Source organism: Budorcas taxicolor, chromosome 14 (genome assembly GCF_023091745.1).
Source record: "Budorcas taxicolor isolate Tak-1 chromosome 14, Takin1.1, whole genome shotgun sequence".
Classification (NCBI taxonomy): Eukaryota; Metazoa; Chordata; class Mammalia; order Artiodactyla; family Bovidae; genus Budorcas; species Budorcas taxicolor.
In genome coordinates this window covers 73,351,014-73,364,739 of record NC_068923.1, presented here as the reverse complement: position 1 = coordinate 73,364,739, position 13,726 = coordinate 73,351,014, and positions in this window count along the sequence as shown.

Here is a 13,726-nt window from a genome sequence, read left to right as displayed (position 1 = left end):
GAGGCCGGAGACACCAGATTAACTTTAGTCATTCATGCACGGCCTTCCCCATTTTTTATCATATTAGCATAATTCATGTTCTATCATGTATTTACATGTGCTTTAAATCAACCCAGCCTTTTTTCTTAAATAAGTTTATTTTAAAAAGAAACTTTGTAACACCATTGCAAACAGAAAGACAGTATCACCTTCTGTAAATAGAATGTGACATACATAAACATCATATATAATATTTATTGTATATATATATATATATACTTACATATATATTAATACACTCAGTATATCTATACATACATGTGTGTGTATATGTAGATAAATACACTACACACCCCATACAGACATACACAGAGACTCATATACATACTTTGAAAGCAAACCAACATTATTACATTAACTTCTAGCCAACATCCACCCACCACAGCCTGCAGCCCACTTTCTTTTTGTGTTAGCAGCTTGGAGCCCCCATACCTAGGGGTTATCCCACTGAGGGGTGAGGGCCTGGGGTACTTATACACCAAGTCCTGCCAGCGGCTGGTGCTGCTTCTGGGTGGTGTGTATTTCCTGGCACATCTGACTTCCCTCAGTTATGAAAAAAGCTCCCAGGCAAAGAGATGCAGAGACTGGCCACTGGGGATCTGCTTGATCATGAGGAAGTGGTGAGTCCTGGGAGGCAGGAGGAAGCCGGTTCCCACAGCATCTCCAGCAGCGCCATCTCCCCTTCAGTACAGTGGAGAGGGGCTGCCTTCCCTGATGGCTCAGGTCTCTGATGATGCTCATGGGCCTCCGTTGTCATGGCGTGGTTCTCATCCATAAAGAACTGAGAACCCTTTGCTTTCGTTCCTGACTCCTTCTCTCTAATAAAATATCTGTTCCTGGTGTGGGGATATTTATACCACAAGATAATAGTTTTTCTGAAAAACCAGCATTCTTCTCCAGGTAATCTGAAAAACAGTCGTCACTGTACCTTGGAATGTGAGAATGTCACGGGACCATTAATTCAGCTTAAGTAAATGAATGATTTCTCTTTGAATGTCTGCCTCACTCAGCCATGAAATCCTAGACAACTCCGAGAAAACTGTGGCCCAGAACACTTCAATCCCACTCAGAAGACTATTTATAAGGATGCACCGTGTGCAGTAGTCTTTAACAATTTCCCCCCCCTTCTCGAATGTTCTCTAGCATAGATGTCATTTATGCAATTCAGAGAAAGGTGTCTCAACAGGATTAGTCAGCAGCCAGTCCTCTGACGCAGCTTCTGTGATCTAGTTAAAAATAGGAAAAGAGGATGTTTTGCATAAGTCATCACCATTGTGCAGTATGGGAGAACTGGCCACTTTTTTTTTTTTTTTTTTTGGTTTCCACATCTTGTTACTTCATCTAAAAATAGATGAAAAGTCTGTCCCTGAATCTTTGGACAAGACCTTAGCTTCTGTGACCTAGGTTCTCTGGTCCTCCCCGTCCCTCGGTTCCTTTCTAGGCTTCCCTTCACCCCTGCCATTAACAATCCCAGTTCTGGCCTTGAGCTTGGGCTTGGGCTCAGGGCCGCTGCCTTTCCTTCCCTCCTAGGGCTGGCAGACTCCATGGCGGGCAGGGACGAGGTAGAGAATATGTGGGGAAGCTGACCAGGTGGAGGGGCACACCAGTGGGCGCCTACCTCATCCAAATAGAGGGCAGCTCTTCCTTCTTTATCCCAGGTCAGCTGACTTGCCCAGATCTGCTGGACACACAGAGCTTAGGGAAGCTCACTATTATTTTAAAGCCTTTAAAAACTTTTAAATTAATTTTTATTGGAGTACAGTTGCTTTACAATGTTGTGTTCAGTTCTCCTGTTTAGTAAAATGAATCAACTATACATCTACATACATTCGCTCTGTTTAGGATCTCTTTCCCATTTAGGGAATTACCCCTTGTATGGTATGTACAGTATGCAGAACCAACACTTTTAAAGATATCTCTTACTGGGTCATAGCTTAGGTACACATTTAGGATAAACTTTACATTATCCTCTGATGCACTCTACTGCTAAATTAGGATATGAAGAGGTTAGGAGAAATTAGAATTGAAATTTTTTCCTTTTTTTCATTGAAGTATAGCTGATTTATAATGCTGTGTTAATTTTGGGCATAAAGCAAAGTGATTCATATATGTATATATATATATATTCTTTTCCCATGTCAGTTATTGAAAAATAACTTGTGCCAAACAGTAGGTCCGTCAGAACTGAATTTTTGATGTACAGCCAGAGGAAAGTTGCTCTATGGAACTTGGAATTGTGTCTTAGCCACAATAAATGGTCTGCTACATAGAGGCTCATTGGGAGTTGAGGAAAAGCTCTAGATGGAAGAGCCCAGCAATCCACTGAGCTGAGGGACCTTATAAGCGAGAGACCCAAGTGTAGCGATCCATCTGGTGTCTTATAGGAAGGCAAGGAGTGGTGAAAGGCCCCAAGCGAGGAACAGGACGAGCTGCTGGACCAAGGACAAGCCCAGCCACGCTGGCAACATGTGGCCGGTGTGTGGCAGGCAGTTCTCCTTGAAGATGTAAAACTCTACCTTGGAAAAGAAAAGATCATGTGATCCTGAACCACTATTAGTGGGCCTCCTCTGAGTGTTTCTTAATATAGGTGACAGCTGAGAAAGAGACTGAGGTCTAGACACGTGTTACGAAGGGACCAAGATGGATTCTAAGAACAGATTGGCTAGATCCATCTTCATTAAAGTGATGAAACCAGGTCGGGAGCCTTAAGACACAAATGGGCCAGTCTAATAAAAATGACACAATAAAATGAAATTAAATGTGCTATGTGAGTGGATAAGAATCCTCCTGCCAGTGCAGGGGACATGGGTTCAATCCCTGGTCCAGAAAGATTCCACAGGCTGGGGTGGGTGTGGGGAGGGAACTAAGCCCCCGAGCCTCAACTCTTGAAGCCCACACACCTAGAACCCATGCTCCGCAACGAGAGGAGCCAATGCAACGAGAAGCTGGAGCACCGCAACTAGAGAAGGCCTGCACACAGCAACAAAGACCCAGCATGGCCAAAAATAAGTAGACTTACACTCAAAAAATAGATACATACATTTTTAAAAAATGGACCTTTTCAGGTACAAAAGGAAAAAACATTATGTGCACTGTGACTCTTGTGCCTCCTTTTTCTTGGAACGGTGTTCAGATTTTCATCGGTGCCAAGGGTGAGGTCGCTGCGGTCTGCCCATGGCAGTGACCAGCGGGAGGCAGAGTCTGCCGATGTAAGTGAGAGTTTGAGAGCCATATGTTACTTCAGGAGCCAACTGCTTTTCCTGGAGACTCTTTCCAGGGCTTTACAATACACGTGGAGAAAAAAAGTTTTGAAAGGAATCAATGAACATGTCTGGCTGACAAGGGAACTTGTTTCTTGGCAAAGAAGTTGTCGAGAAAATTTTTCTTTCTAGTTGGAAAAAAGAAATCATGCCATAATGTGTTTAAACGCAATTTTTAAAGTTAATTTTCTGAGAAGACAATGTTCCCTTAATGTAAGACATTCTATATCAGGACAGGATGTAAACACACTGGGAACTGCCAGAGTTAGACATCTGAAAAAGATACGGCAATGCTTGGTAATGAGAGGCAGGGTGAGTGTGGCATAATGAAGGAGCAAGTTGCCATGGAAACAAGCCACTGAGTGGAATGTGGCCATCTCAAACGCACACACTGTGTGAAGGGAAGGGGAGGAGACCGGCTAGATGGTCAGGAGTTCTCAGGAGGGATCACGAGGGTGGTTCCACATGAACTATGTGGCACTAGGTAGAAAGCCAGAGGCTGCCCAAAGCCACTAGAGAGGGGAATAAAATTCATGGCTTGTTGGGTGTTTTGAACTTGGCTTTACTCATTAGTTTTTCATTCATTGGTTCATTCCAACAGACATTGATCAAGTGCCTTCTGAATGCCAGGCACTATGCTGGGTGGGTGAGGCTACAGAGAGGAAGGAGACATGGTTCCAGGTCACAAGGAGCCTGCGGTCTCTGGATGAGCAAGACCTAAACACTGTCTTCATGTCCTGTTCCTGGGAATCCAGCCTCTCTGTGCCCAGCAGCTCTGGACCTAATCCAAGGTGTCTGCCAAGCTTCCTTCCAGATCCAGTAGCATCCTTGCCACCCTGCCTAGGATTCCAGCTCCTTCTGAACTGATCTTCTTGGCTTCCAACTCCATCCTTATGTCAGATCTTTGTACTTCCTGGCAGCCTTTTGGGCTCAGATATCCACGTGCTTGTCCTAACCTCTTCCCTCCCATGGCCTCCTGTTGAGGTTTCTCAGAACTTGCCTGCAGTGTCCAACTCATGTCACTGTCCTGATCCTCCCAGCTCAGTACATCTTCTCCATGAGTTCTCGAATCTGTCCTAGCCTCCACTTGGCATGCCTCTTTTGGGATCTGGCTTTTGCATGTGGCACTCAGTAGGGATGGTACAATGACTCATAGTAAATGCTCACATTATAAGCTCTTCCCTAACCCCAATTGCTCTGCATATCAGTGAACTATACCTCCAGCTTCCTCCTGTGGGACCCAGCAACACCTCCTCCTTCTCTGTGCCCTGTTAAACTTGTTCAGTTCTCAGTTATTTTCTCCCTTTCTTAGCACCCTCCCCTCGAAAGTGCCCTTCTGTTATGACAGTGATCTCACCAGTTTATTTTTAAGTTTCCCATGGCCTTTACAATCTCTCTCATTCTGAGTCTTTTTTTTTTTTTTACTACAAACCTACTTTCAGAATTGGTTTGTAGCTCAGATGGTAAAGAATATGACTGTAATGCAGGAGACCGGGTTCAATCCCTGGTCGGGAAGATCCTCTGGAGAAGGAAAAGGTAACCCACCCCAGTATTCTTGCCTGGAGAATGACTATGGACAGAGGAGCCTGGCCAGAAACAGTCCATGGGGTCGCAAAGAATCGGACATGCCTGAGGGACTAACACTTTTCTTTTTCCACTTCTAGAACAACTGATTTTTGGTCCTGAAATTGAGTTTATAATCATATTATACTCATTACATTCGTACTATTTTATTGTCCACAAGCTTCACTCAATGCAACACAATAAAGTAAGCAGGGCAGATATTGCCATTGCCATTTTATGGATCAAGAAATTGAGATGCAAAGAGACTTGCCCCAGACCACACACTGTGATGAAAGCTGTCCTTTCACCCCAAATCCTGGGCTCCTTGTCCGTGTCATGTGTCCTCTTGTGCATGAGGCACAGCTTTCGGGGCTCTGAGTCTTTGCCTTCACCACCCCCACCCCCCGCAAATTATTCTAAGAATCTTTCCTTCTTAGTGTTAAACCATTGTCCTCCAACGAATTTCAATAAAGAGAAATACCCTCAATTTTTCCTCTTTAGTTAGAACCATGACATAAAGGTAGATTCTAGGATTCAGAAACCTTCATTTTTGTTTTGTTGCCTATAAGAAGGTGGAGGAGGAGGAGGAAAAAAAAAAACAACAACAAGAAAATCCTTTTTTTTGGGACAACTCCCTCAAAATCCCAGCACTACGGACATAGTAGCAACTCCTTAGAATCTTAGTAATTTTTTTGACTCCTTTCCCCATAACATTTTCATTATAAGCTCCCTGAGGGCTGTGTCTACATCTTAATGCACTGTAAACCTCTCTCCCTCTCAGCAGACCTACACCCAGTAAATATTGATTGGAGGGGGCGCAGCGTGTTCTTTTAGAAAAGAGAAAGCAAGCGGTCTTGTTACTAAAATTCCCCAGACGAGAGAATGCTTTATGGCGAGTTGACTGCAAGTTGGCCGTAAGGTGTAAAGCGACTCAGAGAATTGTAAACCACTTAAGAAAAGAACACAGGCCCGAGAGAAGGGGAGTGGAGAACAAATAATCCCCAAATGTCTGTCTGCAGAGCTGTGAGTGGAGCTTGGCCAGCTCCCGGGGTGCTGATGGGAGGAAATGCCCCTGGAGGGGGTGGGGTGGGCACTCACTCAGCCCTGTAGGGGCTGTACCTGGTCAAGATGGAGACTTGACTGTCAGAGTTTCACTAGGTGATGAATAGGATGGGCATAAACACGAGGTGTGGAGGAGTTCCAGTGATGGTCTAGACACCTAACAGTGATGCTGAAAACTCTTCATCTGTGAACCTGTACATAATCAAATCTTAGAAAGTAATAGCATTATTGTTGGCCAGGCAAAGGGGAACACAATGGTCTCATGCCTCAAAAACTGTGTGTCCCAACCCAGGAGGATTTGGTGTGGAGTTTTATAGCAATGGTTCAAGAGTGGAGTTGCTAATAAGAATCAGGGTGTGTGCAGTGCCTACACTCCTTTAATCTGGCTCGGGTGGTCTCCTCCCTTGTCTCTGCATCCCTTCCCTTCCCTGATTAGCAGCAGTTCCAATCTGCCTTTTGCAACTCAAGGAAGGTCATGGGGGCTGGAATCTATTCCCTATAAACAAGAAACGGGGAGCACAGAAAGGCTTCTATGCCCAGGAGCCCTAGAGGGTCCCGCATGGTTTCAATAAGGGCCTAATAAATATTACACTAATGGTCAATCGAGCATGTTTATAGAAATTATTAAAGAACATGCCAAAGGTTCTGTGTTCTTGTGGAGACTACATCCTATTCTAAGATGAAGAGCAATGCTTGAAAAAGCCCTGTTAAAGATTCCTAACTCCAACAGCTTGTTATGGAAACCTCGGCTGGCTCATAGAGCCACAGTGGCCTGTCCCCAGTGAACCTCCATGACTGATGGCCCTGGATGAGCTGACCTCTGATCTTGCCATACTGTTCCTTTTCCTAGAACATACTTCTTTTTCTCCTCTGCCAAGTGTGACTGTCTTCATCAACAGGATTTAAAATCCTTTTCTTTCAGCAAATCTTTCCAAACTCAGACATTTTCCTTTAAATTGTCTCAGCCACAGTACTTTAATTTTTGTTCACCAAGCCCATTGTGAAGGTCTGCCTTGTGTAAAACATTGTACTGGTGTTGTTTGGGGCATAAGCTGTCCCCTGCCCTTGAGGAACTTACAATGCAGTTGCAAATACTTAGAACAATAAATATAACATAGCTATTTTATCATGCTAGATTATTGTATGAGCTAAATTAAACAGTGGGCAAATATATTTCACAACTGGTCATTTTTAATTTTATAATCTTCCCTGATATCCTACGGATAGCTCCTGAGATAAATGCCTTCCTGAGCCCTGAACACAAATAATGGTTTGCTATACTGTTCATCTTCATTTGTGAATTATTTCTCTTTTCTTCCTCCATCACCATCATCTTCTTTGTCTTCTTTTCCTGAGACGAATTCATTGAGTGCTTCTTTGTGCTACTCACTGTACATTTGAGGGACAGTGGCAGCCAAAACTGAGGGACTTGGGGGGACTTCCCTGGTGGTCCAGTAGCCAGGACTCTGAGTTCCCAAAGCAGGGGGCCCAGGTTGGATCCCCGGTCAGTGAACTAGACCCACACGCTACAGCTGAAATCCCACAGGCTGCAACTAAGACAGGCTTGGCCAAATAAATAAATATTCAAAAACAACAAGCAAAAAACTGAGGGGTTTGGTTTGTGTTCTATAAGCAGTAGGTGTTTAATAGTACATGATAGACCACTGCCTTTTTCTTTCTTTTAACATGTCCACTGTCCAAAAAGAAGGAAAGGGAGCAAGTGGGCTTGATACAAAGAAATCTAATTAATCTATTTGTGCTTTCAGGAGGGTTCAGCAGCAGGCAAATGAGAAGGCAAATAAAAGAGTAAAAACAGGTAGGGGGAGGGGCAATGAGGACAGAAGTCACCTTCCATATCATCTCAATTAGTCCCTTCAAAAGTGCCCCAAGTGAGGAAGTGTTATTAACTGTTCCCACGTTACCAATGGGGAAACAGACTCAGGAAGGTCAAGTATCTAGACCGTCTGGTTCAAATCCAGCTCTGTGACTTTAAAGCCTGTGACAGGCCCATAATCTCTCCCCCACAGGATGCCACCTCCTGTACGGTGGACAAGCAGAGGGGAAGAGAAAACACTGAGAGGAGCGGGTCCCAGGTGGAGCCGCAGATGCCGGCCCTGGGATCTGCTGGGCCTGCAGGCGTCACTGAGAGCCAGGCTCTGCTCATCCTCCATGTTTCCTCTTGTAGCTCTGCTGATTTCTCAGGTGGTCCAGGCCTCAGGGCCCGCATGCCCATGACCTCAGAGTTCTCTCCAGGCCCGTGGTATTCCTTCTCCCTGTACCCATTCACTCCGCCTTTCCAGCCTTGGCTTCCCTGCTCCTCCAGCTGTCAAAGGATCTGGCGCTCCTGAGCCTGGTGAGCTTCCCCACAGCGAGGGGACAGTCAAGACTTTGGCAGTCTCTGCTGTTTATTAATTCATCACGTTCCTATTAGCAGAAGTCCTAGCTGGCCTGTGCTGACCGCACAGTATGGGCTTTGTGATCCTCACAGCATCCATGCGCATTAGGAAGATGCTAATATTCTCATCTTAGAAATGAAGGAACTGACGCTTAGGAAGATCAGTTAAACTGCATGATGAGAAGGAGCTCGACCTGATTAGCGCTCAAGAAAATGCAAATTAAATCTCCAATAAGATAACTTTGACAGGATAAGATAACTTTGTTGATTGGCAAAGCTGGTAAGTTGGACAATATCTAATGTTGGTGAGAATCTGGAGGAACAGTAACCCTTAGCCTGTTATGGAGGGCATAAGTTTCCACATTGAGGAAGAATTTGCCAGTATCTAACTAACAGTCTTGCTCAAGGCATTCACCTTAGAGAAATGTCCAGTGAACACAAGGAAATCAGTACAAAAATGCGTAGAGCAGTGTTGTTTGTGGTAGCAAGATAATGGAAACAAGCTAAATGTCTATCAACAGGAATGTGGGTAAGTAGACTGTGGGGTGCAGTTATACTAGGAAATACTGGATAGCAATAAAATGGATAATACCTAGCGCTAGGCCTATCAGAACAAATAACTTCCAAATATGTGAACCAAACAATACACACTAAAACAAAACAAAACAAAAAAAAAGCCTAGAAAAAACCTATACATCCTATATAATGTTTTTTTTTTTTTTTAATTTTTGGCTGAGCAACATGTATGATCTTATTCCCCAATCAGGAATTGAACTCATACTCCCTGCATTGGCAGCATAGAGTCTTCACCACTGGACCACCAGGGAAGTCCCTATAATGATTTTATGAAATTTAACTACATACAAAACAATGCTTAGAGATATGCACATATATAGCAAAGATATAAAAGTTGTACATGGGACTAAAACACCAGATTCAGGACATTGGTTACCTTCAGAAAGGGGAAATGAATAGAGAGGTACACGGGGCTCTTCAGCTGTAAACTTTTCTTTTTTAAACAGATAACAGGTAAATAAATGTGATTATGTCAATTTTTTTTGCTTTTGTATGTTTTGATAAATTCATATTGTATTTTAATTTCAAAAACCTAGTCCTCAAACTAGGAAACAGAAGTTTAGATCCCATACTTTTGCGTCCCAGTATATCATGCTGTTTATCAGAGGAAGTAGTGAATATTAAAAAAAAAAAAGCGCTACTAATTCCATCTAGTCTTTGGACAAGACTTGAGAATGTAATTGTTTAGTGACTAAGGGACCCTTATTTTGTGCACCAGAAGCAATCTTGAAAAACATGGCATCATGTTTTTCCATTGCCTTATGTCATTATTTAGAACTATGTTTCTACAAACATTATCATGACAAAACCTAATGAGAGCAACAAAGGGATCCTGATATTCATTTCAAATTATTTTGTTGATGCAGATCCTATGGTTATTTCATTCTCCCAAAGAAATCCATCAAATACTAGTAATGAATCAGTATTCTTCATTTAAAGCCCTCCCTGCTCCCTCAGGCGGTAAAGAACCTGCCTGCCATTGCAGGAGATGCAAGAGACTCGGGTTCAATCCCTGGGTCGGGAAGATCCCCTGGAGGAGGGAACAAAACCCACTCCAGTATTCTTGCCTGGAAATTGCATGGACAGAGGAGCTTGGAGGGCTACAGTCCATGGGGTTGCAAAGAGTCAGACATAACAGTGACTAAATCAATCACCACCACCACACTTAAATACTCCACAAAATTAATCCTTATTTTGTTGAAAGTTCACACTAACTTCATCAGTATCAATCTAGGAACTTAGCAGGAACTCCTTCATGTCCTCCAATAATGATCCATCAAACGCCCAACAGTTGACACTCTGGTAGATGCTGGGGAAGTAACCGTGGACCAGATGGTCCTTCCCTGAACAAGTTTTCCATTTCCTGGAGGAGGCTGACAAGTAAAACAGGTAGCTATGGTACTATGGGATCAGGTACATGGTGGCCCTGATAGGGAGGGTCAGAAAGTGGACCTAACCCTACCATGCTGGGTCTGGGGAAGCCTCTGAGTGAGGGTGATATTTAAGCTGAATTCTAAAGGATGAGTGAAAATTGGCTTCTAGATGAGAAACAATACTTTCTTTTCAGAGAATTTGGTTATCATATTGTCCAGTTTTTTATTGTCAATCAACATAGAGAAGAAAAGTGGTGAGATATTTCAGGGTCTCTCTCACCCGAGGAAAAAAATCCCTGTGATTCTTCTGTAGATGTATTATTGTTGTTCAGTAACTAAGTAGTGTCTGACTATTTGCAACCCCGTGGATTGCAGCACACCAGGCTCCTCTGTCCTCCACTATCTCCCAAAGTTTGCTCAAATTCATGTCCACTGAGTCAGTGATGCTATCTAACCCCCTCATCCTCTGCCACCCCCTTTCTTCTTTTGCCTTCAATCTTTCCCAGCATCAGGATTTTTTCCAATGAGTAGATTCTTCGCATCAAGTGGCCAAAGTATTGGAGCCTCAGCTTTAGCATCAGTCCTTCCAATGAATGTTCAGGGTTGATTTCCTTTAGGATTGACTGGTTTGATCTCCTTGCAGTACAGAGGACTCTCAAGAGTCTTCTCCAGAACCCCAAATCAAAAGTATCCATTCTTACTGGTTTGGCCAAAAAGTTCATTCAGCTTTGGCTGTACGGTTTTACTAACAACCTGAACAAACTTTTTGGCCAACCCAATAGTTCATCATCCTTTTTGTTCTGTAGTCAAGATAAATCACAGTTAGAGTAAACTGGATTCCCCACTTCATGGATCACAGCCTGCTGTGGCGAAGGGGCTTGTATAACTCAATGAGGCTATGAGCCATGCCAAGCAGGGCCACCCAAGACTGAACAGGTCATAGGGAAGAGTTCTGACAAAACATGGGCCACTGGAGAAAGAAACAGCAACCCAATCTAGTATTCTTGCCTGGAGAACCCCATGGACAGTATGAAAAGCAAAAAGATACGATGCTGGAAGACGAGGCCCCAGGTTGAAAGGTGTCCAATATGCTACTATGGGAGAGCAGAGAATGATTACTAATTTCAAGATAGGTTTCAGCAGTAAGTGAACCAAGAATTTGCAAATGTCTGAGCTAGGTTTTGAAAAGGCAGAAGAACCAGAGATCAATTGCTAATGTTTGTTGGATCATGGAGAAAGAAAGGGAATTTCAGAAAAACATCTACTTCAGCTTCAATGATTACGCTAACGCCTTTGACTCTGTGGATCACATAAAACTGTGGAAAATTCTTGAAGAGCTGGGAGTACTAGACCACCTTACCTGTCTCCTGAGAAACCTGTACTCGGATCAAAAAGAAACAGAACCTTGCATGGGACAACTGCTTGGTTCAAAATTGGAAAGGAGTCCATCAAGGCTATATATTTAACTTACATGCAGAGTACATCATGCAAAATGTGGGCCTGGATGAATCCCAAGGTGAAATCAAGATTGGTGAGAAAACTATCAACAACCTCAGATATGCAGATAATACCACTTTAATGACAGAAAGTGAAGAGAAACTAGAGAGCCTCTTGAGGGTGAAAGAGAAGAGTGAAAAAGCTGGCTTAAAACCCAACATTCAAAACACTAAGATCATGGCATGAAGTCCCATCGCTCTATGGCAGATAGAAGGGGGAAAAGTGGAAGCAGTGACAGATTTTATTTACTTGCACTCCAAAATCTCTTTGGTGGATGGTGACTGCAGCCATGAAATTAAAAGACGCTTGCTCCTTGGAAGAAAAGCTATGACAAACCTAGACAACGTATTAAAAAGCAGAAGCACTACTTTGCCGACAAAGACCCATATTATCAAAGCTATGGTTTTTCCAGTAGTCATGTACAGATGTGAGAGTTGGACCATAAAGAAGGCTGAGCGCTGAAGAATTGATGCTTTCGGATTGTGGTGCTGGAGAAGACTCTTGAGAGTCTCTTGGACTGCATGATCAAACCAGTCAATCCTAAAGGAAATCAATCCTGAATATTCATTGGAAGGACTGATGCTGAAGCTGAAGCTCCAGTACTTTGGCCACCTGATGCAAAGAGCTGACTCATTTGAAAAGAGTGATGCTGGGGAAGATTGAAGGCAAAAGGACAAGGGGCAGCAGAGGATGAGATGATTCTCTGGGTTAGATAGCATCACCGACTCAATGGACACAAATTTGAGCAAACTCTGGGAGATAATGAAGGACAGGGAGGCCTGGTGTGCTGCAGTCCATGGGGTTGCAAAGAACTGCACATGACTTAGCAACTGAACAACAGCACAAAACTGGATTTCTACCACCCTTTATCAAAAGTGGGAATACATCCCACATCTGCGTGAGTAAGTTGGGGCAGATTTGCCTGCCATGAGAACATAAGTGCCTGGATTTTACCACATGTTTTAAAAATCCCTCTTGGCCTAGTTACCCAGGAGAAGAAATAGAAGCTCAGCCTCTCTGCATACATGAAGGATCACAGCATAGAAAAGGAAGCATGGGGAGGGAAGGTTTCATTGTAGCATCTTTCAGCCATACCTGATTCCATTTAATGCCCTCAAATCCTGTGTTCATTGGTGTGATTGGATAATTTGCCTTGGAGGTATTCTAAGGTTGAGTATTCTATTTGATTACATGGGGTTTGCTGAGAAATCTGATTTCCAAGAGTTTGGAAGCAGATGTCTCTCAGGAAATTATGCTTTCGAATCAAAAAACCAACCTCCCAGACTCCCAATCCCATTAGTTAGGAGAAGACATACATAACTGGATAACAGGATATAAAATGAAGATCTAAATGTTTTTAATTATAATAAAGATCTAAATGCTTATGAATTACAATAGAATGTAAAATCACAGAGTTAGCTATTTTAAAATAAATGTAGTCATTATAAAACTTTAAACAGGAAAGTGATTTTTAAAAATTCAAAGTAAGAAATCTGGTACAAGCGAAGATGACATTTTAAAGTATTGTCAATGAATTTTCACACAGACTTTTTCTCTCACAATAATATTCATTTATATCTTCAATCTTACACAGCAACAAAGTCACAGTAAGAAAGACAGCAATTGCTTCTGAAAGGAAATCAAAGAAGCCTAGAAAGATTATTTTTTCAAAAGGATCTTAGGGAGTTGAAATAAGGCTTGCTTCTCCACGGGCTGACAGCATTTAACTGGGACGGGAACAGCAGCATCCTTTTCTCTGATTTTACCTTTGAACAGAATAAAAGGAAATGAGTGTAACATTCTCCCCGACAAAGAGATGCAGAACCGAAGCCTAACCCCCAAGAAATGTTATAATGAAAGTAAACACCAATCTCGCTCCTACAAATGCTGGTAATAGCATGTTACGCCATTCAACAGAATGTCTTCCTCTTGCTAATCTTCCTCTGAACTTTTCACACAAT